Below are 23,067 nucleotides of genomic sequence, written 5' to 3'. Positions count from 1 at the left end.
GGCTCCCTGGGAGACAGGAGCCCGGGAGGGGCGGTGGGAGTGCAGGTGCCGGGAGCTGCTGGTGCGGCGGGCTGCGGGGTTGGGGCGGCCGGCAGGGGAGCGCCCTGGCGGGCGGTGAGTCGCTGGTTTGGGGTTGGAGGGGGCGCGCTGGATGGCGCGGGGCGTGGCCTGTGTCCCGGGGTGGGCCCCGGGGTTGGCGGTGGGGCTGCGGCAGCCGGGGACAGCTGGCCGGCCCGCCCGTGCCCGTGCCCGTGCCCGTGCCCGTGCCCAGGCCCAGGCCCAGGCCCAGGCCCGAGGCGCGGGCGGGCTGGGGCTGCCAGGTGGAGGGGTCGGGCTTCTGCCCCCTGCTGGAGCTGCGTTGGGGGTCGCAGGGGTCCCGGCGTGCGGGCTGGCGGATGGGGGCGTGGCTAGGCAGCCAGCCAAAGGCGAGCAAAAGGGGAGGGTGCCGCGGGGCAAAAGCCTACAGCACCCGGTATTCCCAGGCGGTCTCCCATCCAAGTACTAACCAGGCCCGACCCTGCTTAGCTTCCGAGATCAGACGAGATCGGGCGCGTTCAGGGTGGTATGGCCGTAGACGCCAGAGGCTGCCTCCAGGCCCCTCTTGAGTGCGCGCCCGCACAGCCGCCGCCGCCGCCGCCGCCGCCGCCGCCGCCGCCGCCGCCTCCTCCTCTTCCTGCCCGCTCCCCGCTCTCACTCCCATTCCCATTCCCATTCCCACTCCCGCTCCCGCTCCCGCTGCCGCTTCTCCTCCGCCTCCTCCCTCTTTTCTCTTCTCTTCTCTTCTCCTCCTCCCCCCCCCTCCTCCTCAGCCGCCCTCCGCCTAGCCCTGCACCAGTGCCCGAACTCCAGCCCTCCGCCTGCCCAGCCCAGGACCTGCAGCACCGGGCGCCCAGTCGGCACGCTGCCGCCAAGCCAAGGGGAGCCAACCTCCTCCGGCTGCCGCTGGCCACAGGGAACTCCTACTCTCTCTTTCTAGGCCGGATCCCCTGCCTGCCGCCATCGCCCAGCCACACGCCAGCCGTGCCCGGCAGCCTCCACGCCTGCCCAGGGCTGCGCCCCGCGGCTCGCGGGTCCCGGCACCAGGGGGTTCGGCGCCCCACACCACCGCGGCCCGGGCCTTCCCTCCTACCCGGCCGCCAGCAGCCCCCCCACCGCTGACGCACAGGTCGCCCGCCCTCCCCCGGCACGGCCGCCGCGCCTCCACACACTCCCACGCCGCGAGGACAGCTGAGGGCCTGGGGACCCTTGTCCCCGCTCGGTCACGGGGGCCCAAGTGGGGCAGCAGGTCGGGAAGGAGGGCGGCAGCGCACGGAATCACCCCCGCCGCACGCTCGCGTGGGCACTCACACACACACACACACACACACACACACGCCTACACAAGGGGCACACAGTCGCACACCCCGACACCCTTCGTGGCACAGAGGGATTTCCGTCCTCAGCGCCCGTTCCCTCACGGGAGGGTGGGGCGCTTCAGCGCGACCCGCACCCTCCAGCCCGGCAGCCAGTTCGAGACTGTCGCTCCCCCTCTTCATGGAGGAACGACACAGGACCCTGCGCTGTTCTTTCGTCTGCTCGGCCCTCCCCGGGTTTGCTGCTGGTTCTTCCCGGGTTGGCTACCGTCCCTTCCACCTCCGTGGAAGGGCGGTTCCCCCTGCCACATTCCCCACTTCCGCGGGGGAGCGGCACACCGCCGGCCGGCCGGCCGGCTCTCTCGGGGGCTGCACAGGTGTTCCCCTTAGATGTTCCTGGTGCATGTTGTCTCTCTCCTCCTTTATAGTCCTCTTCCGCCAATCCCAACTCGGCTGCCCACACGCCAAGTACGCTGCTCTCCTCCAATCAGGAGCAGGATCAGCTCCTGGAGGTCATCACTCAAGTTGGCAAGAGGCAGCTGCATAGAAGCTGTTTTCTCCTCTCCCAGCGCCATATTGTGGGAGAGCAGATGCATAGAATAAGTCTTAATTCCAGTAACTCAGTCCAATCCGAGTTGCTCCCCACAGAGACCACAGGCTGTGTGCTGCCTGCCTGCCACGGACCCTCTGTCCCGGGGAGGTCCTGTGGGCACGCAGCCTGTGGCCGCGGGTCTCTGCCTGGCCTGCCAAAAGGGTGCCCCGTTTGGATGCTGTGTGAGTCAGGGCTGATGGGGGAGAGGGGGACAGAGAGAGGAGAGAGAGACAGAGAGAGAGAGAGAAAGAGAGAGAGACGTGTAGGTGTTGGTGTAAGTCAGAGACAGAGGGAGAGGGTGCCTGTATTGCCTGCGAGGCTTGGTGTGGGGTCCCTCCTTTGCGCTCTGGAGGGCTTCCGCGGCTGTGGCGCGTGGCCGCCGCACGGCCAGGTGGCGCAGAGGGCCCGCGGGTTGGGCTGCGCGAGGCACCGGGCCCTGAGTGGTGGGCAACCGCGCCCTGGCGTCGTCTTCGGGCGGTGGTCGTGGTCGTGGTCGTGGTCACAGTCATTGGGCTCCCTGGGAGACAGGAGCCCGGGAGGGGCGGTGGGAGTGCAGGTGCCGGGAGCTGCTGGTGCGGCGGGCTGCGGGGTTGGGGCGGCCGGCAGGGGAGCGCCCTGGCGGGCGGTGAGTCGCTGGTTTGGGGTTGGAGGGGGCGCGCTGGATGGCGCGGGGCGTGGCCTGTGTCCCGGGGTGGGCCCCGGGGTTGGCGGTGGGGCTGCGGCAGCCGGGGACAGCTGGCCGGCCCGCCCGTGCCCGTGCCCGTGCCCGTGCCCGTGCCCAGGCCCAGGCCCAGGCCCAGGCCCGAGGCGCGGGCGGGCTGGGGCTGCCAGGTGGAGGGGTCGGGCTTCTGCCCCCTGCTGGAGCTGCGTTGGGGGTCGCAGGGGTCCCGGCGTGCGGGCTGGCGGATGGGGGCGTGGCTAGGCAGCCAGCCAAAGGCGAGCAAAAGGGGAGGGTGCCGCGGGGCAAAAGCCTACAGCACCCGGTATTCCCAGGCGGTCTCCCATCCAAGTACTAACCAGGCCCGACCCTGCTTAGCTTCCGAGATCAGACGAGATCGGGCGCGTTCAGGGTGGTATGGCCGTAGACGCCAGAGGCTGCCTCCAGGCCCCTCTTGAGTGCGCGCCCGCACAGCCGCCGCCGCCGCTGCCGCCTCCTCCTCCTCCTCCTGCCCGCTCCCCGCTCTCACTCCCATTCCCATTCCCATTCCCATTCCCGCTCCCGCTCCCGCTCCCGCTCCCGCTGCCGCTTCTCCTCCGCCTCCTCCCTCTTTTCTCTTCTCTTCTCTTCTCCTCCTCCCCCCCCCTCCTCCTCAGCCGCCCTCCGCCTAGCCCTGCACCAGTGCCCGAACTCCAGCCCTCCGCCTGCCCAGCCCAGGACCTGCAGCACCGGGCGCCCAGTCGGCACGCTGCCGCCAAGCCAAGGGGAGCCAACCTCCTCCGGCTGCCGCTGGCCACAGGGAACTCCTACTCTCTCTTTCTAGGCCGGATCCCCTGCCTGCCGCCATCGCCCAGCCACACGCCAGCCGTGCCCGGCAGCCTCCACGCCTGCCCAGGGCTGCGCCCCGCGGCTCGCGGGTCCCGGCACCAGGGGGTTCGGCGCCCCACACCACCGCGGCCCGGGCCTTCCCTCCTACCCGGCCGCCAGCAGCCCCCCCACCGCTGACGCACAGGTCGCCCGCCCTCCCCCGGCACGGCCGCCGCGCCTCCACACACTCCCACGCCGCGAGGACAGCTGAGGGCCTGGGGACCCTTGTCCCCGCTCGGTCACGGGGGCCCAAGTGGGGCAGCAGGTCGGGAAGGAGGGCGGCAGCGCACGGAATCACCCCCGCCGCACGCTCGCGTGGGCACTCACACACACACACACACACACACACGCCTACACAAGGGGCACACAGTCGCACACCCCGACACCCTTCGTGGCACAGAGGGATTTCCGTCCTCAGCGCCCGTTCCCTCACGGGAGGGTGGGGCGCTTCAGCGCGACCCGCACCCTCCAGCCCGGCAGCCAGTTCGAGACTGTCGCTCCCCCTCTTCATGGAGGAACGACACAGGACCCTGCGCTGTTCTTTCGTCTGCTCGGCCCTCCCCGGGTTTGCTGCTGGTTCTTCCCGGGTTGGCTACCGTCCCTTCCACCTCCGTGGAAGGGCGGTTCCCCCTGCCACATTCCCCACTTCCGCGGGGGAGCGGCACACCGCCGGCCGGCCGGCCGGCTCTCTCGGGGGCTGCACAGGTGTTCCCCTTAGATGTTCCTGGTGCATGTTGTCTCTCTCCTCCTTTATAGTCCTCTTCCGCCAATCCCAACTCGGCTGCCCACACGCCAAGTACGCTGCTCTCCTCCAATCAGGAGCAGGATCAGCTCCTGGAGGTCATCACTCAAGTTGGCAAGAGGCAGCTGCATAGAAGCTGTTTTCTCCTCTCCCAGCGCCATATTGTGGGAGAGCAGATGCATAGAATAAGTCTTAATTCCAGTAACTCAGTCCAATCCGAGTTGCTCCCCACAGAGACCACAGGCTGTGTGCTGCCTGCCTGCCACGGACCCTCTGTCCCGGGGAGGTCCTGTGGGCACGCAGCCTGTGGCCGCGGGTCTCTGCCTGGCCTGCCAAAAGGGTGCCCCGTTTGGATGCTGTGTGAGTCAGGGCTGATGGGGGAGAGGGGGACAGAGAGAGGAGAGAGAGACAGAGAGAGAGAGAGAAAGAGAGAGAGACGTGTAGGTGTTGGTGTAAGTCAGAGACAGAGGGAGAGGGTGCCTGTATTGCCTGCGAGGCTTGGTGTGGGGTCCCTCCTTTGCGCTCTGGAGGGCTTCCGCGGCTGTGGCGCGTGGCCGCCGCACGGCCAGGTGGTGCAGAGGGCCCGCGGGTTGGGCTGCGCGAGGCACCGGGCCCTGAGTGGTGGGCAACCGCGCCCTGGCGTCGTCTTCGGGCGGTGGTCGTGGTCGTGGTCACAGTCATTGGGCTCCCTGGGAGACAGGAGCCCGGGAGGGGCGGTGGGAGTGCAGGTGCCGGGAGCTGCTGGTGCGGCGGGCTGCGGGGTTGGGGCGGCCGGCAGGGGAGCGCCCTGGCGGGCGGTGAGTCGCTGGTTTGGGGTTGGAGGGGGCGCGCTGGATGGCGCGGGGCGTGGCCTGTGTCCCGGGGTGGGCCCCGGGGTTGGCGGTGGGGCTGCGGCAGCCGGGGACAGCTGGCCGGCCCGCCCGTGCCCGTGCCCGTGCCCGTGCCCGTGCCCAGGCCCAGGCCCAGGCCCAGGCCCGAGGCGCGGGCGGGCTGGGGCTGCCAGGTGGAGGGGTCGGGCTTCTGCCCCCTGCTGGAGCTGCGTTGGGGGTCGCAGGGGTCCCGGCGTGCGGGCTGGCGGATGGGGGCGTGGCTAGGCAGCCAGCCAAAGGCGAGCAAAAGGGGAGGGTGCCGCGGGGCAAAAGCCTACAGCACCCGGTATTCCCAGGCGGTCTCCCATCCAAGTACTAACCAGGCCCGACCCTGCTTAGCTTCCGAGATCAGACGAGATCGGGCGCGTTCAGGGTGGTATGGCCGTAGACGCCAGAGGCTGCCTCCAGGCCCCTCTTGAGTGCGCGCCCGCACAGCCGCCGCCGCCGCCGCCGCCGCCGCCGCCGCCGCCGCCGCCTCCTCTTCCTGCCCGCTCCCCGCTCTCACTCCCATTCCCATTCCCATTCCCACTCCCGCTCCCGCTCCCGCTGCCGCTTCTCCTCCGCCTCCTCCCTCTTTTCTCTTCTCTTCTCTTCTCCTCCTCCCCCCCCCTCCTCCTCAGCCGCCCTCCGCCTAGCCCTGCACCAGTGCCCGAACTCCAGCCCTCCGCCTGCCCAGCCCAGGACCTGCAGCACCGGGCGCCCAGTCGGCACGCTGCCGCCAAGCCAAGGGGAGCCAACCTCCTCCGGCTGCCGCTGGCCACAGGGAACTCCTACTCTCTCTTTCTAGGCCGGATCCCCTGCCTGCCGCCATCGCCCAGCCACACGCCAGCCGTGCCCGGCAGCCTCCACGCCTGCCCAGGGCTGCGCCCCGCGGCTCGCGGGTCCCGGCACCAGGGGGTTCGGCGCCCCACACCACCGCGGCCCGGGCCTTCCCTCCTACCCGGCCGCCAGCAGCCCCCCCACCGCTGACGCACAGGTCGCCCGCCCTCCCCCGGCACGGCCGCCGCGCCTCCACACACTCCCACGCCGCGAGGACAGCTGAGGGCCTGGGGACCCTTGTCCCCGCTCGGTCACGGGGGCCCAAGTGGGGCAGCAGGTCGGGAAGGAGGGCGGCAGCGCACGGAATCACCCCCGCCGCACGCTCGCGTGGGCACTCACACACACACACACACACACACACACACACGCCTACACAAGGGGCACACAGTCGCACACCCCGACACCCTTCGTGGCACAGAGGGATTTCCGTCCTCAGCGCCCGTTCCCTCACGGGAGGGTGGGGCGCTTCAGCGCGACCCGCACCCTCCAGCCCGGCAGCCAGTTCGAGACTGTCGCTCCCCCTCTTCATGGAGGAACGACACAGGACCCTGCGCTGTTCTTTCGTCTGCTCGGCCCTCCCCGGGTTTGCTGCTGGTTCTTCCCGGGTTGGCTACCGTCCCTTCCACCTCCGTGGAAGGGCGGTTCCCCCTGCCACATTCCCCACTTCCGCGGGGGAGCGGCACACCGCCGGCCGGCCGGCCGGCTCTCTCGGGGGCTGCACAGGTGTTCCCCTTAGATGTTCCTGGTGCATGTTGTCTCTCTCCTCCTTTATAGTCCTCTTCCGCCAATCCCAACTCGGCTGCCCACACGCCAAGTACGCTGCTCTCCTCCAATCAGGAGCAGGATCAGCTCCTGGAGGTCATCACTCAAGTTGGCAAGAGGCAGCTGCATAGAAGCTGTTTTCTCCTCTCCCAGCGCCATATTGTGGGAGAGCAGATGCATAGAATAAGTCTTAATTCCAGTAACTCAGTCCAATCCGAGTTGCTCCCCACAGAGACCACAGGCTGTGTGCTGCCTGCCTGCCACGGACCCTCTGTCCCGGGGAGGTCCTGTGGGCACGCAGCCTGTGGCCGCGGGTCTCTGCCTGGCCTGCCAAAAGGGTGCCCCGTTTGGATGCTGTGTGAGTCAGGGCTGATGGGGGAGAGGGGGACAGAGAGAGGAGAGAGAGACAGAGAGAGAGAGAGAAAGAGAGAGAGACGTGTAGGTGTTGGTGTAAGTCAGAGACAGAGGGAGAGGGTGCCTGTATTGCCTGCGAGGCTTGGTGTGGGGTCCCTCCTTTGCGCTCTGGAGGGCTTCCGCGGCTGTGGCGCGTGGCCGCCGCACGGCCAGGTGGCGCAGAGGGCCCGCGGGTTGGGCTGCGCGAGGCACCGGGCCCTGAGTGGTGGGCAACCGCGCCCTGGCGTCGTCTTCGGGCGGTGGTCGTGGTCGTGGTCACAGTCATTGGGCTCCCTGGGAGACAGGAGCCCGGGAGGGGCGGTGGGAGTGCAGGTGCCGGGAGCTGCTGGTGCGGCGGGCTGCGGGGTTGGGGCGGCCGGCAGGGGAGCGCCCTGGCGGGCGGTGAGTCGCTGGTTTGGGGTTGGAGGGGGCGCGCTGGATGGCGCGGGGCGTGGCCTGTGTCCCGGGGTGGGCCCCGGGGTTGGCGGTGGGGCTGCGGCAGCCGGGGACAGCTGGCCGGCCCGCCCGTGCCCGTGCCCGTGCCCGTGCCCGTGCCCAGGCCCAGGCCCAGGCCCAGGCCCAGGCCCGAGGCGCGGGCGGGCTGGGGCTGCCAGGTGGAGGGGTCGGGCTTCTGCCCCCTGCTGGAGCTGCGTTGGGGGTCGCAGGGGTCCCGGCGTGCGGGCTGGCGGATGGGGGCGTGGCTAGGCAGCCAGCCAAAGGCGAGCAAAAGGGGAGGGTGCCGCGGGGCAAAAGCCTACAGCACCCGGTATTCCCAGGCGGTCTCCCATCCAAGTACTAACCAGGCCCGACCCTGCTTAGCTTCCGAGATCAGACGAGATCGGGCGCGTTCAGGGTGGTATGGCCGTAGACGCCAGAGGCTGCCTCCAGGCCCCTCTTGAGTGCGCGCCCGCACAGCCGCCGCCGCCGCCGCCGCCGCCGCCGCCGCCGCCGCCTCCTCTTCCTGCCCGCTCCCCGCTCTCACTCCCATTCCCATTCCCATTCCCACTCCCGCTCCCGCTCCCGCTGCCGCTTCTCCTCCGCCTCCTCCCTCTTTTCTCTTCTCTTCTCTTCTCCTCCTCCCCCCCCCTCCTCCTCAGCCGCCCTCCGCCTAGCCCTGCACCAGTGCCCGAACTCCAGCCCTCCGCCTGCCCAGCCCAGGACCTGCAGCACCGGGCGCCCAGTCGGCACGCTGCCGCCAAGCCAAGGGGAGCCAACCTCCTCCGGCTGCCGCTGGCCACAGGGAACTCCTACTCTCTCTTTCTAGGCCGGATCCCCTGCCTGCCGCCATCGCCCAGCCACACGCCAGCCGTGCCCGGCAGCCTCCACGCCTGCCCAGGGCTGCGCCCCGCGGCTCGCGGGTCCCGGCACCAGGGGGTTCGGCGCCCCACACCACCGCGGCCCGGGCCTTCCCTCCTACCCGGCCGCCAGCAGCCCCCCCACCGCTGACGCACAGGTCGCCCGCCCTCCCCCGGCACGGCCGCCGCGCCTCCACACACTCCCACGCCGCGAGGACAGCTGAGGGCCTGGGGACCCTTGTCCCCGCTCGGTCACGGGGGCCCAAGTGGGGCAGCAGGTCGGGAAGGAGGGCGGCAGCGCACGGAATCACCCCCGCCGCACGCTCGCGTGGGCACTCACACACACACACACACACACACACACACGCCTACACAAGGGGCACACAGTCGCACACCCCGACACCCTTCGTGGCACAGAGGGATTTCCGTCCTCAGCGCCCGTTCCCTCACGGGAGGGTGGGGCGCTTCAGCGCGACCCGCACCCTCCAGCCCGGCAGCCAGTTCGAGACTGTCGCTCCCCCTCTTCATGGAGGAACGACACAGGACCCTGCGCTGTTCTTTCGTCTGCTCGGCCCTCCCCGGGTTTGCTGCTGGTTCTTCCCGGGTTGGCTACCGTCCCTTCCACCTCCGTGGAAGGGCGGTTCCCCCTGCCACATTCCCCACTTCCGCGGGGGAGCGGCACACCGCCGGCCGGCCGGCCGGCTCTCTCGGGGGCTGCACAGGTGTTCCCCTTAGATGTTCCTGGTGCATGTTGTCTCTCTCCTCCTTTATAGTCCTCTTCCGCCAATCCCAACTCGGCTGCCCACACGCCAAGTACGCTGCTCTCCTCCAATCAGGAGCAGGATCAGCTCCTGGAGGTCATCACTCAAGTTGGCAAGAGGCAGCTGCATAGAAGCTGTTTTCTCCTCTCCCAGCGCCATATTGTGGGAGAGCAGATGCATAGAATAAGTCTTAATTCCAGTAACTCAGTCCAATCCGAGTTGCTCCCCACAGAGACCACAGGCTGTGTGCTGCCTGCCTGCCACGGACCCTCTGTCCCGGGGAGGTCCTGTGGGCACGCAGCCTGTGGCCGCGGGTCTCTGCCTGGCCTGCCAAAAGGGTGCCCCGTTTGGATGCTGTGTGAGTCAGGGCTGATGGGGGAGAGGGGGACAGAGAGAGGAGAGAGAGACAGAGAGAGAGAGAGAAAGAGAGAGAGACGTGTAGGTGTTGGTGTAAGTCAGAGACAGAGGGAGAGGGTGCCTGTATTGCCTGCGAGGCTTGGTGTGGGGTCCCTCCTTTGCGCTCTGGAGGGCTTCCGCGGCTGTGGCGCGTGGCCGCCGCACGGCCAGGTGGCGCAGAGGGCCCGCGGGTTGGGCTGCGCGAGGCACCGGGCCCTGAGTGGTGGGCAACCGCGCCCTGGCGTCGTCTTCGGGCGGTGGTCGTGGTCGTGGTCGTGGTCACAGTCATTGGGCTCCCTGGGAGACAGGAGCCCGGGAGGGGCGGTGGGAGTGCAGGTGCCGGGAGCTGCTGGTGCGGCGGGCTGCGGGGTTGGGGCGGCCGGCAGGGGAGCGCCCTGGCGGGCGGTGAGTCGCTGGTTTGGGGTTGGAGGGGGCGCGCTGGATGGCGCGGGGCGTGGCCTGTGTCCCGGGGTGGGCCCCGGGGTTGGCGGTGGGGCTGCGGCAGCCGGGGACAGCTGGCCGGCCCGCCCGTGCCCGTGCCCGTGCCCGTGCCCGTGCCCAGGCCCAGGCCCAGGCCCAGGCCCAGGCCCAGGCCCGAGGCGCAGGCGGGCTGGGGCTGCCAGGTGGAGGGGTCGGGCTTCTGCCCCCTGCTGGAGCTGCGTTGGGGGTCGCAGGGGTCCCGGCGTGCGGGCTGGCGGATGGGGGCGTGGCTAGGCAGCCAGCCAAAGGCGAGCAAAAGGGGAGGGTGCCGCGGGGCAAAAGCCTACAGCACCCGGTATTCCCAGGCGGTCTCCCATCCAAGTACTAACCAGGCCCGACCCTGTTTAGCTTCCGAGATCAGACGAGATCGGGCGCGTTCAGGGTGGTATGGCCGTAGACGCCAGAGGCTGCCTCCAGGCCCCTCTTGAGTGCGCGCCCGCACAGCCGCCGCCGCCGCCGCCGCCGCCTCCTCCTCCTCCTCCTGCCCGCTCCCCGCTCTCACTCCCATTCCCATTCCCATTCCCATTCCCGCTCCCGCTCCCGCTCCCGCTCCCGCTGCCGCTTCTCCTCCGCCTCCTCCCTCTTTTCTCTTCTCTTCTCTTCTCCTCCTCCCCCCCCCCTCCTCAGCCGCCCTCCGCCTAGCCCTGCACCAGTGCCCGAACTCCAGCCCTCCGCCTGCCCAGCCCAGGACCTGCAGCACCGGGCGCCCAGTCGGCACGCTGCCGCCAAGCCAAGGGGAGCCAACCTCCTCCGGCTGCCGCTGGCCACAGGGAACTCCTACTCTCTCTTTCTAGGCCGGATCCCCTGCCTGCCGCCATCGCCCAGCCACACGCCAGCCGTGCCCGGCAGCCTCCACGCCTGCCCAGGGCTGCGCCCCGCGGCTCGCGGGTCCCGGCACCAGGGGGTTCGGCGCCCCACACCACCGCGGCCCGGGCCTTCCCTCCTACCCGGCCGCCAGCAGCCCCCCCACCGCTGACGCACAGGTCGCCCGCCCTCCCCCGGCACGGCCGCCGCGCCTCCACACACTCCCACGCCGCGAGGACAGCTGAGGGCCTGGGGACCCTTGTCCCCGCTCGGTCACGGGGGCCCAAGTGGGGCAGCAGGTCGGGAAGGAGGGCGGCAGCACACGGAATCACCCCCGCCGCACGCTCGCGTGGGCACTCACACACACACACACACACACACACACACGCCTACACAAGGGGCACACAGTCGCACACCCCGACACCCTTCGTGGCACAGAGGGATTTCCGTCCTCAGCGCCCGTTCCCTCACGGGAGGGTGGGGCGCTTCAGCGCGACCCGCACCCTCCAGCCCGGCAGCCAGTTCGAGACTGTCGCTCCCCCTCTTCATGGAGGAACGACACAGGACCCTGCGCTGTTCTTTCGTCTGCTCGGCCCTCCCCGGGTTTGCTGCTGGTTCTTCCCGGGTTGGCTACCGTCCCTTCCACCTCCGTGGAAGGGCGGTTCCCCCTGCCACATTCCCCACTTCCGCGGGGGAGCGGCACACCGCCGGCCGGCCGGCCGGCTCTCTCGGGGGCTGCACAGGTGTTCCCCTTAGATGTTCCTGGTGCATGTTGTCTCTCTCCTCCTTTATAGTCCTCTTCCGCCAATCCCAACTCGGCTGCCCACACGCCAAGTACACTGCTCTCCTCCAATCAGGAGCAGGATCAGCTCCTGGAGGTCATCACTCAAGTTGGCAAGAGGCAGCTGCATAGAAGCTGTTTTCTCCTCTCCCAGCGCCATATTGTGGGAGAGCAGATGCATAGAATAAGTCTTAATTCCAGTAACTCAGTCCAATCCGAGTTGCTCCCCACAGAGACCACAGGCTGTGTGCTGCCTGCCTGCCACGGACCCTCTGTCCCGGGGAGGTCCTGTGGGCACGCAGCCTGTGGCCGCGGGTCTCTGCCTGGCCTGCCAAAAGGGTGCCCCGTTTGGATGCTGTGTGAGTCAAGGCTGATGGGGGAGAGGGGGACAGAGAGAGGAGAGAGAGACAGAGAGAGAGAGAGAAAGAGAGAGAGACGTGTAGGTGTTGGTGTAAGTCAGAGACAGAGGGAGAGGGTGCCTGTATTGCCTGCGAGGCTTGGTGTGGGGTCCCTCCTTTGCGCTCTGGAGGGCTTCCGCGGCTGTGGCGCGTGGCCGCCGCACGGCCAGGTGGCGCAGAGGGCCCGCGGGTTGGGCTGCGCGAGGCACCGGGCCCTGAGTGGTGGGCAACCGCGCCCTGGCGTCGTCTTCGGGCGGTGGTCGTGGTCGTGGTCGTGGTCACAGTCATTGGGCTCCCTGGGAGACAGGAGCCCGGGAGGGGCGGTGGGAGTGCAGGTGCCGGGAGCTGCTGGTGCGGCGGGCTGCGGGGTTGGGGCGGCCGGCAGGGGAGCGCCCTGGCGGGCGGTGAGTCGCTGGTTTGGGGTTGGAGGGGGCGCGCTGGATGGCGCGGGGCGTGGCCTGTGTCCCGGGGTGGGCCCCGGGGTTGGCGGTGGGGCTGCGGCAGCCGGGGACAGCTGGCCGGCCCGCCCGTGCCCGTGCCCGTGCCCGTGCCCGTGCCCAGGCCCAGGCCCAGGCCCAGGCCCAGGCCCGAGGCGCGGGCGGGCTGGGGCTGCCAGGTGGAGGGGTCGGGCTTCTGCCCCCTGCTGGAGCTGCGTTGGGGGTCGCAGGGGTCCCGGCGTGCGGGCTGGCGGATGGGGGCGTGGCTAGGCAGCCAGCCAAAGGCGAGCAAAAGGGGAGGGTGCCGCGGGGCAAAAGCCTACAGCACCCGGTATTCCCAGGCGGTCTCCCATCCAAGTACTAACCAGGCCCGACCCTGTTTAGCTTCCGAGATCAGACGAGATCGGGCGCGTTCAGGGTGGTATGGCCGTAGACGCCAGAGGCTGCCTCCAGGCCCCTCTTGAGTGCGCGCCCGCACAGCCGCCGCCGCCGCCGCCGCCGCCTCCTCCTCCTCCTCCTGCCCGCTCCCCGCTCTCACTCCCATTCCCATTCCCATTCCCATTCCCGCTCCCGCTCCCGCTCCCGCTCCCGCTGCCGCTTCTCCTCCGCCTCCTCCCTCTTTTCTCTTCTCTTCTCTTCTCCTCCTCCCCCCCCCTCCTCCTCAGCCGCCCTCCGCCTAGCCCTGCACCAGTGCCCGAACTCCAGCCCTCCGCCTGCCCAGCCCAGGACCTGCAGCACCGGGCGCCCAGTCGGCACGCTGCCGCCAAGCCAAGGGGAGCCAACCTCCTCCGGCTGCCGCTGGCCACAGGGAACTCCTACTCTCTCTTTCTAGGCCGGATCCCCTGCCTGCCGCCATCGCCCAGCCACACGCCAGCCGTGCCCGGCAGCCTCCACGCCTGCCCAGGGCTGCGCCCCGCGGCTCGCGGGTCCCGGCACCAGGGGGTTCGGCGCCCCACACCACCGCGGCCCGGGCCTTCCCTCCTACCCGGCCGCCAGCAGCCCCCCCACCGCTGACGCACAGGTCGCCCGCCCTCCCCCGGCACGGCCGCCGCGCCTCCACACACTCCCACGCCGCGAGGACAGCTGAGGGCCTGGGGACCCTTGTCCCCGCTCGGTCACGGGGGCCCAAGTGGGGCAGCAGGTCGGGAAGGAGGGCGGCAGCGCACGGAATCACCCCCGCCGCACGCTCGCGTGGGCACTCACACACACACACACACACACACACGCCTACACAAGGGGCACACAGTCGCACACCCCGACACCCTTCGTGGCACAGAGGGATTTCCGTCCTCAGCGCCCGTTCCCTCACGGGAGGGTGGGGCGCTTCAGCGCGACCCGCACCCTCCAGCCCGGCAGCCAGTTCGAGACTGTCGCTCCCCCTCTTCATGGAGGAACGACACAGGACCCTGCGCTGTTCTTTCGTCTGCTCGGCCCTCCCCGGGTTTGCTGCTGGTTCTTCCCGGGTTGGCTACCGTCCCTTCCACCTCCGTGGAAGGGCGGTTCCCCCTGCCACATTCCCCACTTCCGCGGGGGAGCGGCACACCGCCGGCCGGCCGGCCGGCTCTCTCGGGGGCTGCACAGGTGTTCCCCTTAGATGTTCCTGGTGCATGTTGTCTCTCTCCTCCTTTATAGTCCTCTTCCGCCAATCCCAACTCGGCTGCCCACACGCCAAGTACGCTGCTCTCCTCCAATCAGGAGCAGGATCAGCTCCTGGAGGTCATCACTCAAGTTGGCAAGAGGCAGCTGCATAGAAGCTGTTTTCTCCTCTCCCAGCGCCATATTGTGGGAGAGCAGATGCATAGAATAAGTCTTAATTCCAGTAACTCAGTCCAATCCGAGTTGCTCCCCACAGAGACCACAGGCTGTGTGCTGCCTGCCTGCCACGGACCCTCTGTCCCGGGGAGGTCCTGTGGGCACGCAGCCTGTGGCCGCGGGTCTCTGCCTGGCCTGCCAAAAGGGTGCCCCGTTTGGATGCTGTGTGAGTCAGGGCTGATGGGGGAGAGGGGGACAGAGAGAGGAGAGAGAGACAGAGAGAGAGAGAGAAAGAGAGAGAGACGTGTAGGTGTTGGTGTAAGTCAGAGACAGAGGGAGAGGGTGCCTGTATTGCCTGCGAGGCTTGGTGTGGGGTCCCTCCTTTGCGCTCTGGAGGGCTTCCGCGGCTGTGGCGCGTGGCCGCCGCACGGCCAGGTGGCGCAGAGGGCCCGCGGGTTGGGCTGCGCGAGGCACCGGGCCCTGAGTGGTGGGCAACCGCGCCCTGGCGTCGTCTTCGGGCGGTGGTCGTGGTCGTGGTCGTGGTCACAGTCATTGGGCTCCCTGGGAGACAGGAGCCCGGGAGGGGCGGTGGGAGTGCAGGTGCCGGGAGCTGCTGGTGCGGCGGGCTGCGGGGTTGGGGCGGCCGGCAGGGGAGCGCCCTGGCGGGCGGTGAGTCGCTGGTTTGGGGTTGGAGGGGGCGCGCTGGATGGCGCGGGGCGTGGCCTGTGTCCCGGGGTGGGCCCCGGGGTTGGCGGTGGGGCTGCGGCAGCCGGGGACAGCTGGCCGGCCCGCCCGTGCCCGTGCCCGTGCCCGTGCCCGTGCCCAGGCCCAGGCCCAGGCCCAGGCCCAGGCCCGAGGCGCGGGCGGGCTGGGGCTGCCAGGTGGAGGGGTCGGGCTTCTGCCCCCTGCTGGAGCTGCGTTGGGGGTCGCAGGGGTCCCGGCGTGCGGGCTGGCGGATGGGGGCGTGGCTAGGCAGCCAGCCAAAGGCGAGCAAAAGGGGAGGGTGCCGCGGGGCAAAAGCCTACAGCACCCGGTATTCCCAGGCGGTCTCCCATCCAAGTACTAACCAGGCCCGACCCTGCTTAGCTTCCGAGATCAGACGAGATCGGGCGCGTTCAGGGTGGTATGGCCGTAGACGCCAGAGGCTGCCTCCAGGCCCCTCTTGAGTGCGCGCCCGCACAGCCGCCGCCGCCGCCGCCGCCGCCTCCTCCTGCCCGCTCCCGGCTCTCACTCCCATTCCCATTCCCATTCCCATTCCCGCTCCCGCTCCCGCTCCCGCTCCCGCTGCCGCTTCTCCTCCGCCTCCTCCCTCTTTTCTCTTCTCTTCTCTTCTCCTCCTCCCCCCCCTCCTCCTCAGCCGCCCTCCGCCTAGCCCTGCACCAGTGCCCGAACTCCAGCCCTCCGCCTGCCCAGCCCAGGACCTGCAGCACCGGGCGCCCAGTCGGCACGCTGCCGCCAAGCCAAGGGGAGCCAACCTCCTCCGGCTGCCGCTGGCCACAGGGAACTCCTACTCTCTCTTTCTAGGCCGGATCCCCTGCCTGCCGCCATCGCCCAGCCACACGCCAGCCGTGCCCGGCAGCCTCCACGCCTGCCCAGGGCTGCGCCCCGCGGCTCGCGGGTCCCGGCACCAGGGGGTTCGGCGCCCCACACCACCGCGGCCCGGGCCTTCCCTCCTACCCGGCCGCCAGCAGCCCCCCCACCGCTGACGCACAGGTCGCCCGCCCTCCCCCGGCACGGCCGCCGCGCCTACACACACTCCCACGCCGCGAGGACAGCTGAGGGCCTGGGGACCCTTGTCCCCGCTCGGTCACGGGGGCCCAAGTGGGGCAGCAGGTCGGGAAGGAGGGCGGCAGCGCACGGAATCACCCCCGCCGCACGCTCGCGTGGGCACTCACACACACACACACACACACACACGCCTACACAAGGGGCACACAGTCGCACACCCCGACACCCTTCGTGGCACAGAGGGATTTCCGTCCTCAGCGCCCGTTCCCTCACGGGAGGGTGGGGCGCTTCAGCGCGACCCGCACCCTCCAGCCCGGCAGCCAGTTCGAGACTGTCGCTCCCCCTCTTCATGGAGGAACGACACAGGACCCTGCGCTGTTCTTTCGTCTGCTCGGCCCTCCCCGGGTTTGCTGCTGGTTCTTCCCGGGTTGGCTACCGTCCCTTCCACCTCCGTGGAAGGGCGGTTCCCCCTGCCACATTCCCCACTTCCGCGGGGGAGCGGCACACCGCCGGCCGGCCGGCCGGCTCTCTCGGGGGCTGCACAGGTGTTCCCCTTAGATGTTCCTGGTGCATGTTGTCTCTCTCCTCCTTTATAGTCCTCTTCCGCCAATCCCAACTCGGCTGCCCACACGCCGAGTACGCTGTTCTCCTCCAATCAGGAGCAGGATCAGCTCCTGGAGGTCATCACTCAAGTTGGCAAGAGGCAGCTGCATAGAAGCTGTTTGCTCCTCTCCCAGCGCCATATTGTGGGAGAGCAGATGCATAGAATAAGTCTTAATTCCAGTAACTCAATCCAATCCGAGTTGCTCCCCACAGAGACCACAGGCTGTGTGCTGCCTGCCTGCCACGGACCCTCTGTCCCGGGGAGGTCCTGTGGGCACGCAGCCTGTGGCCGCGGGTCTCTGCCTGGCCTGCCAAAAGGGTGCCCCGTTTGGATGCTGTGTGAGTCAGGGCTGATGGGGGAGAGGGGGACAGAGAGAGGAGAGAGAGACAGAGAGAGAGAGAGAAAGAGAGAGAGACGTGTAGGTGTTGGTGTAAGTCAGAGACAGAGGGAGAGGGTGCCTGTATTGCCTGCGAGGCTTGGTGTGGGGTCCCTCCTTTGCGCTCTGGAGGGCTTCCGCGGCTGTGGCGCGTGGCCGCCGCACGGCCAGGTGGCGCAGAGGGCCCGCGGGTTGGGCTGCGCGAGGCACCGGGCCCTGAGTGGTGGGCAACCGCGCCCTGGCGTCGTCTTCGGGCGGTGGTCGTGGTCGTGGTCGTGGTCACAGTCATTGGGCTCCCTGGGAGACAGGAGCCCGGGAGGGGCGGTGGGAGTGCAGGTGCCGGGAGCTGCTGGTGCGGCGGGCTGCGGGGTTGGGGCGGCCGGCAGGGGAGCGCCCTGGCGGGCGGTGAGTCGCTGGTTTGGGGTTGGAGGGGGCGCGCTGGATGGCGCGGGGCGTGGCCTGTGTCCCGGGGTGGGCCCCGGGGTTGGCGGTGGGGCTGCGGCAGCCGGGGACAGCTGGCCGGCCCGCCCGTGCCCGTGCCCGTGCCCGTGCCCGTGCCCAGGCCCAGGCCCAGGCCCAGGCCCAGGCCCGAGGCGCGGGCGGGCTGGGGCTGCCAGGTGGAGGGGTCGGGCTTCTGCCCCCTGCTGGAGCTGCGTTGGGGGTCGCAGGGGTCCCGGCGTGCGGGCTGGCGGATGGGGGCGTGGCTAGGCAGCCAGCCAAAGGCGAGCAAAAGGGGAGGGTGCCGCGGGGCAAAAGCCTACAGCACCCGGTATTCCCAGGCGGTCTCCCATCCAAGTACTAACCAGGCCCGACCCTGCTTAGCTTCCGAGATCAGACGAGATCGGGCGCGTTCAGGGTGGTATGGCCGTAGACGCCAGAGGCTGCCTCCAGGCCCCTCTTGAGTGCGCGCCCGCACAGCCGCCGCCGCCGCCGCCGCCGCCGCCGCCGCCTCCTCCTCCTCCTCCTGCCCGCTCCCCGCTCTCACTCCCATTCCCATTCCCATTCCCATTCCCATTCCCGCTCCCGCTCCCGCTCCCGCTCCCGCTGCCGCTTCTCCTCCGCCTCCTCCCTCTTTTCTCTTCTCTTCTCTTCTCCTCCTCCCCCCCCTCCTCCTCAGCCGCCCTCCGCCTAGCCCTGCACCAGTGCCCGAACTCCAGCCCTCCGCCTGCCCAGCCCAGGACCTGCAGCACCGGGCGCCCAGTCGGCACGCTGCCGCCAAGCCAAGGGGAGCCAACCTCCTCCGGCTGCCGCTGGCCACAGGGAACTCCTACTCTCTCTTTCTAGGCCGGATCCCCTGCCTGCCGCCATCGCCCAGCCACACGCCAGCCGTGCCCGGCAGCCTCCACGCCTGCCCAGGGCTGCGCCCCGCGGCTCGCGGGTCCCGGCACCAGGGGGTTCGGCGCCCCACACCACCGCGGCCCGGGCCTTCCCTCCTACCCGGCCGCCAGCAGCCCCCCCACCGCTGACGCACAGGTCGCCCGCCCTCCCCCGGCACGGCCGCCGCGCCTCCACACACTCCCACGCCGCGAGGACAGCTGAGGGCCTGGGGACCCTTGTCCCCGCTCGGTCACGGGGGCCCAAGTGGGGCAGCAGGTCGGGAAGGAGGGCGGCAGCGCACGGAATCACCCCCGCCGCACGCTCGCGTGGGCACTCACACACACACACACACACACACACACACACGCCTACACAAGGGGCACACAGTCGCACACCCCGACACCCTTCGTGGCACAGAGGGATTTCCGTCCTCAGCGCCCGTTCCCTCACGGGAGGGTGGGGCGCTTCAGCGCGACCCGCACCCTCCAGCCCGGCAGCCAGTTCGAGACTGTCGCTCCCCCTCTTCATGGAGGAACGACACAGGACCCTGCGCTGTTCTTTCGTCTGCTCGGCCCTCCCCGGGTTTGCTGCTGGTTCTTCCCGGGTTGGCTACCGTCCCTTCCACCTCCGTGGAAGGGCGGTTCCCCCTGCCACATTCCCCACTTCCGCGGGGGAGCGGCACACCGCCGGCCGGCCGGCCGGCTCTCTCGGGGGCTGCACAGGTGTTCCCCTTAGATGTTCCTGGTGCATGTTGTCTCTCTCCTCCTTTATAGTCCTCTTCCGCCAATCCCAACTCGGCTGCCCACACGCCAAGTACGCTGCTCTCCTCCAATCAGGAGCAGGATCAGCTCCTGGAGGTCATCACTCAAGTTGGCAAGAGGCAGCTGCATAGAAGCTGTTTTCTCCTCTCCCAGCGCCATATTGTGGGAGAGCAGATGCATAGAATAAGTCTTAATTCCAGTAACTCAGTCCAATCCGAGTTGCTCCCCACAGAGACCACAGGCTGTGTGCTGCCTGCCTGCCACGGACCCTCTGTCCCGGGGAGGTCCTGTGGGCACGCAGCCTGTGGCCGCGGGTCTCTGCCTGGCCTGCCAAAAGGGTGCCCCGTTTGGATGCTGTGTGAGTCAGGGCTGATGGGGGAGAGGGGGACAGAGAGAGGAGAGAGAGACAGAGAGAGAGAGAGAAAGAGAGAGAGACGTGTAGGTGTTGGTGTAAGTCAGAGACAGAGGGAGAGGGTGCCTGTATTGCCTGCGAGGCTTGGTGTGGGGTCCCTCCTTTGCGCTCTGGAGGGCTTCCGCGGCTGTGGCGCGTGGCCGCCGCACGGCCAGGTGGCGCAGAGGGCCCGCGGGTTGGGCTGCGCGAGGCACCGGGCCCTGAGTGGTGGGCAACCGCGCCCTGGCGTCGTCTTCGGGCGGTGGTCGTGGTCGTGGTCGTGGTCACAGTCATTGGGCTCCCTGGGAGACAGGAGCCCGGGAGGGGCGGTGGGAGTGCAGGTGCCGGGAGCTGCTGGTGCGGCGGGCTGCGGGGTTGGGGCGGCCGGCAGGGGAGCGCCCTGGCGGGCGGTGAGTCGCTGGTTTGGGGTTGGAGGGGGCGCGCTGGATGGCGCGGGGCGTGGCCTGTGTCCCGGGGTGGGCCCCGGGGTTGGCGGTGGGGCTGCGGCAGCCGGGGACAGCTGGCCGGCCCGCCCGTGCCCGTGCCCGTGCCCGTGCCCGTGCCCAGGCCCAGGCCCAGGCCCAGGCCCAGGCCCGAGGCGCGGGCGGGCTGGGGCTGCCAGGTGGAGGGGTCGGGCTTCTGCCCCCTGCTGGAGCTGCGTTGGGGGTCGCAGGGGTCCCGGCGTGCGGGCTGGCGGATGGGGGCGTGGCTAGGCAGCCAGCCAAAGGCGAGGGTGCCGCGGGGCAAAAGCCTACAGCACCCGGTATTCCCAGGCGGTCTCCCATCCAAGTACTAACCAGGCCCGACCCTGCTTAGCTTCCGAGATCAGACGAGATCGGGCGCGTTCAGGGTGGTATGGCCGTAGACGCCAGAGGCTGCCTCCAGGCCCCTCTTGAGTGCGCGCCCGCACAGCCGCCGCCGCCGCCGCCGCCGCCGCCGCCGCCGCCGCCGCCGCCTCCTCTTCCTGCCCGCTCCCCGCTCTCACTCCCATTCCCATTCCCATTCCCACTCCCGCTCCCGCTCCCGCTGCCGCTTCTCCTCCGCCTCCTCCCTCTTTTCTCTTCTCTTCTCTTCTCCTCCTCCCCCCCCCTCCTCCTCAGCCGCCCTCCGCCTAGCCCTGCACCAGTGCCCGAACTCCAGCCCTCCGCCTGCCCAGCCCAGGACCTGCAGCACCGGGCGCCCAGTCGGCACGCTGCCGCCAAGCCAAGGGGAGCCAACCTCCTCCGGCTGCCGCTGGCCACAGGGAACTCCTACTCTCTCTTTCTAGGCCGGATCCCCTGCCTGCCGCCATCGCCCAGCCACACGCCAGCCGTGCCCGGCAGCCTCCACGCCTGCCCAGGGCTGCGCCCCGCGGCTCGCGGGTCCCGGCACCAGGGGGTTCGGCGCCCCACACCACCGCGGCCCGGGCCTTCCCTCCTACCCGGCCGCCAGCAGCCCCCCCACCGCTGACGCACAGGTCGCCCGCCCTCCCCCGGCACGGCCGCCGCGCCTCCACACACTCCCACGCCGCGAGGACAGCTGAGGGCCTGGGGACCCTTGTCCCCGCTCGGTCACGGGGGCCCAAGTGGGGCAGCAGGTCGGGAAGGAGGGCGGCAGCGCACGGAATCACCCCCGCCGCACGCTCGCGTGGGCACTCACACACACACACACACACACACACACACGCCTACACAAGGGGCACACAGTCGCACACCCCGACACCCTTCGTGGCACAGAGGGATTTCCGTCCTCAGCGCCCGTTCCCTCACGGGAGGGTGGGGCGCTTCAGCGCGACCCGCACCCTCCAGCCCGGCAGCCAGTTCGAGACTGTCGCTCCCCCTCTTCATGGAGGAACGACACAGGACCCTGCGCTGTTCTTTCGTCTGCTCGGCCCTCCCCGGGTTTGCTGCTGGTTCTTCCCGGGTTGGCTACCGTCCCTTCCACCTCCGTGGAAGGGCGGTTCCCCCTGCCACATTCCCCACTTCCGCGGGGGAGCGGCACACCGCCGGCCGGCCGGCCGGCTCTCTCGGGGGCTGCACAGGTGTTCCCCTTAGATGTTCCTGGTGCATGTTGTCTCTCTCCTCCTTTATAGTCCTCTTCCGCCAATCCCAACTCGGCTGCCCACACGCCAAGTACGCTGCTCTCCTCCAATCAGGAGCAGGATCAGCTCCTGGAGGTCATCACTCAAGTTGGCAAGAGGCAGCTGCATAGAAGCTGTTTTCTCCTCTCCCAGCGCCATATTGTGGGAGAGCAGATGCATAGAATAAGTCTTAATTCCAGTAACTCAGTCCAATCCGAGTTGCTCCCCACAGAGACCACAGGCTGTGTGCTGCCTGCCTGCCACGGACCCTCTGTCCCGGGGAGGTCCTGTGGGCACGCAGCCTGTGGCCGCGGGTCTCTGCCTGGCCTGCCAAAAGGGTGCCCCGTTTGGATGCTGTGTGAGTCAGGGCTGATGGGGGAGAGGGGGACAGAGAGAGGAGAGAGAGACAGAGAGAGAGAGAGAAAGAGAGAGAGACGTGTAGGTGTTGGTGTAAGTCAGAGACAGAGGGAGAGGGTGCCTGTATTGCCTGCGAGGCTTGGTGTGGGGTCCCTCCTTTGCGCTCTGGAGGGCTTCCGCGGCTGTGGCGCGTGGCCGCCGCACGGCCAGGTGGCGCAGAGGGCCCGCGGGTTGGGCTGCGCGAGGCACCGGGCCCTGAGTGGTGGGCAACCGCGCCCTGGCGTCGTCTTCGGGCGGTGGTCGTGGTCGTGGTCGTGGTCACAGTCATTGGGCTCCCTGGGAGACAGGAGCCCGGGAGGGGCGGTGGGAGTGCAGGTGCCGGGAGCTGCTGGTGCGGCGGGCTGCGGGGTTGGGGCGGCCGGCAGGGGAGCGCCCTGGCGGGCGGTGAGTCGCTGGTTTGGGGTTGGAGGGGGCGCGCTGGATGGCGCGGGGCGTGGCCTGTGTCCCGGGGTGGGCCCCGGGGTTGGCGGTGGGGCTGCGGCAGCCGGGGACAGCTGGCCGGCCCGCCCGTGCCCGTGCCCGTGCCCGTGCCCAGGCCCAGGCCCAGGCCCAGGCCCGAGGCGCGGGCGGGCTGGGGCTGCCAGGTGGAGGGGTCGGGCTTCTGCCCCCTGCTGGAGCTGCGTTGGGGGTCGCAGGGGTCCCGGCGTGCGGGCTGGCGGATGGGGGCGTGGCTAGGCAGCCAGCCAAAGGCGAGCAAAAGGGGAGGGTGCCGCGGGGCAAAAGCCTACAGCACCCGGTATTCCCAGGCGGTCTCCCATCCAAGTACTAACCAGGCCCGACCCTGCTTAGCTTCCGAGATCAGACGAGATCGGGCGCGTTCAGGGTGGTATGGCCGTAGACGCCAGAGGCCGCCTCCAGGCCCCTCTTGAGTGCGCGCCCGCACAGCCGCCGCCGCCGCCGCCGCCGCCGCCGCCGCCTCCTCTTCCTGCCCGCTCCCCGCTCTCACTCCCATTCCCATTCCCATTCCCACTCCCGCTCCCGCTCCCGCTGCCGCTTCTCCTCCGCCTCCTCCCTCTTTTCTCTTCTCTTCTCTTCTCCTCCTCCCCCCCCCTCCTCCTCAGCCGCCCTCCGCCTAGCCCTGCACCAGTGCCCGAACTCCAGCCCTCCGCCTGCCCAGCCCAGGACCTGCAGCACCGGGCGCCCAGTCGGCACGCTGCCGCCAAGCCAAGGGGAGCCAACCTCCTCCGGCTGCCGCTGGCCACAGGGAACTCCTACTCTCTCTTTCTAGGCCGGATCCCCTGCCTGCCGCCATCGCC

The 23,067-nt window shown here is 69.7% G+C and overlaps 10 non-coding genes across 10 annotated transcripts; all 10 read right to left on the bottom strand.

The window, feature by feature from the left end:
• Nucleotides 1–457: 457 nt before the first annotated feature.
• On the bottom strand, nucleotides 458–576 carry LOC149124001 (5S ribosomal RNA). Its single transcript, XR_016215229.1, has one exon. It is a non-coding gene; the product is annotated as a 5S ribosomal RNA (ribosomal RNA).
• Nucleotides 577–2,912: 2,336 nt separating this feature from the next.
• On the bottom strand, nucleotides 2,913–3,031 carry LOC149124000 (5S ribosomal RNA). The gene has a single exon (XR_016215228.1). It is a non-coding gene; the product is annotated as a 5S ribosomal RNA (ribosomal RNA).
• Nucleotides 3,032–5,351: 2,320 nt separating this feature from the next.
• Nucleotides 5,352–5,470, bottom strand: LOC149123999 (5S ribosomal RNA). The gene has a single exon (XR_016215227.1). It is a non-coding gene; the product is annotated as a 5S ribosomal RNA (ribosomal RNA).
• Nucleotides 5,471–7,805: 2,335 nt separating this feature from the next.
• On the bottom strand, nucleotides 7,806–7,924 carry LOC149123998 (5S ribosomal RNA). The gene has a single exon (XR_016215226.1). It is a non-coding gene; the product is annotated as a 5S ribosomal RNA (ribosomal RNA).
• Nucleotides 7,925–10,266: 2,342 nt separating this feature from the next.
• Nucleotides 10,267–10,385, bottom strand: LOC149123997 (5S ribosomal RNA). Its single transcript, XR_016215490.1, has one exon. It is a non-coding gene; the product is annotated as a 5S ribosomal RNA (ribosomal RNA).
• Nucleotides 10,386–12,722: 2,337 nt separating this feature from the next.
• LOC149123996 (5S ribosomal RNA) lies at nucleotides 12,723–12,841 on the bottom strand. The gene has a single exon (XR_016215489.1). It is a non-coding gene; the product is annotated as a 5S ribosomal RNA (ribosomal RNA).
• A 2,335-nt stretch (nucleotides 12,842–15,176) lies between these two features.
• LOC149123995 (5S ribosomal RNA) lies at nucleotides 15,177–15,295 on the bottom strand. Its single transcript, XR_016215225.1, has one exon. It is a non-coding gene; the product is annotated as a 5S ribosomal RNA (ribosomal RNA).
• A 2,325-nt stretch (nucleotides 15,296–17,620) lies between these two features.
• LOC149123994 (5S ribosomal RNA) lies at nucleotides 17,621–17,739 on the bottom strand. Its single transcript, XR_016215224.1, has one exon. It is a non-coding gene; the product is annotated as a 5S ribosomal RNA (ribosomal RNA).
• Nucleotides 17,740–20,083: 2,344 nt separating this feature from the next.
• On the bottom strand, nucleotides 20,084–20,202 carry LOC149123993 (5S ribosomal RNA). The gene has a single exon (XR_016215223.1). It is a non-coding gene; the product is annotated as a 5S ribosomal RNA (ribosomal RNA).
• Nucleotides 20,203–22,532: 2,330 nt separating this feature from the next.
• Nucleotides 22,533–22,651, bottom strand: LOC149123992 (5S ribosomal RNA). The gene has a single exon (XR_016215222.1). It is a non-coding gene; the product is annotated as a 5S ribosomal RNA (ribosomal RNA).
• Nucleotides 22,652–23,067: the final 416 nt, after the last annotated feature.

The sequence above is a fragment of the Oryctolagus cuniculus genome, chromosome 10 (genome assembly GCF_051225735.1).
Source record: "Oryctolagus cuniculus isolate XC-2025 breed Fujian yellow rabbit chromosome 10, ASM5122573v1, whole genome shotgun sequence".
NCBI lineage: Eukaryota > Metazoa > Chordata > Mammalia > Lagomorpha > Leporidae > Oryctolagus > Oryctolagus cuniculus.
Note: the sequence above shows the minus strand (reverse complement) of the source record. Positions and strands in the feature narration are given on the sequence as shown.